Here is a 3239-nt window from a genome sequence, read left to right on the forward strand (position 1 = left end):
CCCAATCAAATTCCAGCAAGCTATTTTATGGATATTGACAAACTGATTCTAAAGTTTATATGGAGAGATAAAAGACCCAGAATAGCCAACACAATATTGAAGGAGAGAACAAAATGGAAGGACTGACACTACCCCAATTCAAGACTTCAAGCTACAGTTATCAAGGATACCATGGTATTGGTGAAAGAATAGACAAATAGATCAACGGAACAGAATAGAGAGCCCAGAAATAGAGCCATATAAATATAGTCAACTGGTCTTTGACAAAGGAGCAAAGGGAATAAAGTGGAGTAAAGATAGTGTTTTCAGCAAATGGTGCTGGAACAACTGAACATCCACGTGTAAAAAAATGAATCTAAATACAAACCTTATGCCCTTCAAAAAAAATAGCTCAAAAGGGATCTTAGACCTAAATGTTAAATGCAAAACTTTTATAAAACTCCTAGAAGATAATATTGGAGAAAACCTAGATGACCTTGGGTATGGTGATGCCTTTTTAGATACAACACCAAAGACACAATTCATGAAATAAATAATTGATAAACTGGATTTCAATAAAATTAAAGACTTCTTCTTGCAAAAGACAATGTCAAGAGAATGAGAGGATAAGCCCTAGACTGGGAGAAAATGTTGGCAAAGGATACCTCTGATAAAAGACTGTTATCCAAAATATTAATATATAAAGAACTCTTAAAGCTTAACAACAACAAAAAACTACCCAATTTAAAAATGGATCAAAGACCTCAATAGACACCAAAATATACAAGGAACTATTAAAACTCAACAATAAGAAAATGAACGTGATTTTGAAACAGGCAAAGGACTTGAGCAGACACCTCACAGAAGAGGACATGCAGATGGCAAATAAGCGTACGAAAAGATGCATTACATCATGTGTCATCAGGACAATGCAAATTAAAACAACAATGAAATAACACTACATACCTATTAGAACGGCCAAAATCTGGAACACTAACACCACCAAATGCTGGTGAGGGTGTGGAGCAACAGGAATGCTCATATATTGCTGGTGGGAATGCAAAATGGTAGAGCCTCTTTGGAAGACAGCTGGGCAGTTTCTTACAAAACTAAACATACTCTTACCATATGATCCAGCAATTGCACTTCCTGGTATTTGCTCAAAGAGGCTAAAAACTTATGTCTACACAAAAAGCTGCACATAAATGTTTATACAGCAGTATAATATAACTGTACTTATAACTGCCAAAGCTTGGAAGCAAACAAGATGTCCCTCAGTAGGTGAGTGGTTAAATAAACTGTGTGACAACCAGATAATCAGTGCTAAAAAGAAATGAGCTACCAGCAAATTCCCTGGCAATCCAGTGGTTAGGACTCTGCGCTTTCACTGTGGGAGGCGAGGGTTCGATCCCTCGCTGGGGACTAAGATCCTGCAAGCCGCGTGGCATGGCCAAAAAACCCCTCAAAAAATAGAAATGAGCTATCAAGCCATGTTCCCGCTGACCTCTCCCTCACCCTCCTCCTTTAGACCTAAAGATGCCTACATCTGTTAGCTCCTCACTGGTTTCCTTTAACTCTTGTAATTAGTTCCTTTATTAAATTCCCCTGATGGAACTTACCATTTGTTTCTCCAAAAAGACACTGACTGAAACAACTAGAAATTCTAAATTCTACCTATCAAAGATAACCTTTAGCTTCCTAACACGACAGTTGCCTGTCTTCTTGTCTGTCTTCATTCCTGGACTTGTTGGCCCTTTGAGGCTGGGGACTGCCAAGAGCTGTCATTACATTCCCAGAAGTGAGCTGAGGGCCTGACCACAGTAAACGCTCAGTAAATGTTTGTTGACTGCACTAATGTGATTTCTTCTATTAGTGTCTTTTTAATTTTTTTGGCCACGCCACACACGGGGTCTTAGTTCCCCCACCAGGGATCGAAACTGCACCCCCTGCAGTGGAAGCTTGGACTCTTAACCACTGGACTGCCAGGGAATTCCTCTATTAGTGTCTTTTTAACATTAAAACTAGAAACAGAAATCATCTAAAAGAGGTAAAATCTGTCCGAATCGGTCACTCCAGAAAAATAACCCTTTTTTTGATCTGGCTTGTTTCAGAGACATACATTTAGAGGAAGAACCAATTTTTGCCATTTATTTCTCTTCGTTTACCTGGTCTGGTTGGTTCTCCCATGTTGTTATTTACTGAGTCCACAGCAAACATATGATGATTTTCTGTAACTCGGCCCAATCCAACAGCTACTGCCCTGATCACTTTGGCCTCTTCGGTGTTTTGGCCTGTGCTGTCCCGGGAGAGGGCGGCAGGGCAAAGAGGTTAGATGGATGGTGGTATTTGGAGCAGGGTCCCTAGCTCCACAGACTGCCTGAGGAGCGGGATCTTCAGCTCCCCAGAGGACAGCAGGGGTCCAGAGCGCTCTCCTCGTCGTAGCTGTCACCAAGATGGAAGGCGCATTGTTTCAGCGGTCACCAAGGAGACGGAAGGCGCATTGTTTAGTTGGACTCACAGCAGTCTTCACCGGCTTCAAGACCAGCCTCTTCCTCACTTAGCCCTCCGCCTTCACCCCACTCCCCTCAGCCACAGACGCCTGGCTCTGAGCTGGGAGCTGCTGTTTCTGCCTTACTCTCCCCTGTAGGAGCAGCTTTGGTTATTTTATTAACATTTTTATTGGAGTATAGCTGCTTTACAATGGTGTGTTAGTCTCTGCTTTATAACAAAGTGAATCAGCCATACATATACATATACCCCCATATCTCTTCCCTCTTGCGTCTCTCTCCCTTGCTTTGGTTATTTTTTATGTTTTTTTGTGGGCTTTTTTCCCAATTGGGATACAATTCACATAACATCAAATTCACCCCGTTAAGCATTTTAAGGTGTACAATTCAGGTGCTTTTTAGTATATTCACAACGTTGCGCAAGATTCACTACCATCTAATTCTGGAACATTTTTGCTTTGATCTTTGAAGCCCAGAAAATGAACGAAAGGGGTTGAACCTCATTAAAATAAAAGCTCCCCATGTCTGAGAAGCATTCATGGTTTGGTATGTAAACCCCCTCATTTTGTATTTATATTTATAAGCATTTTTCCTCCTCAAGGACCATGATATTGTAAAAAAAAAAAAAAAAAAAATTTTTGCTTTTTTTAGAGTCTCTATTAATTCATTAGTTCCATTTCAGTTTTTCAGCGTATTTCCAATTGCTTCTGGATCAGAGGGTGCTGACGATACAGCATGAACAGCGAACAAGAC

This window comes from Lipotes vexillifer, unplaced genomic scaffold, assembly GCF_000442215.2.
Source record: "Lipotes vexillifer unplaced genomic scaffold, Lipotes_vexillifer_v1.1 scaffold1088, whole genome shotgun sequence".
NCBI classification, from domain to species: Eukaryota; Metazoa; Chordata; class Mammalia; order Artiodactyla; family Lipotidae; genus Lipotes; species Lipotes vexillifer.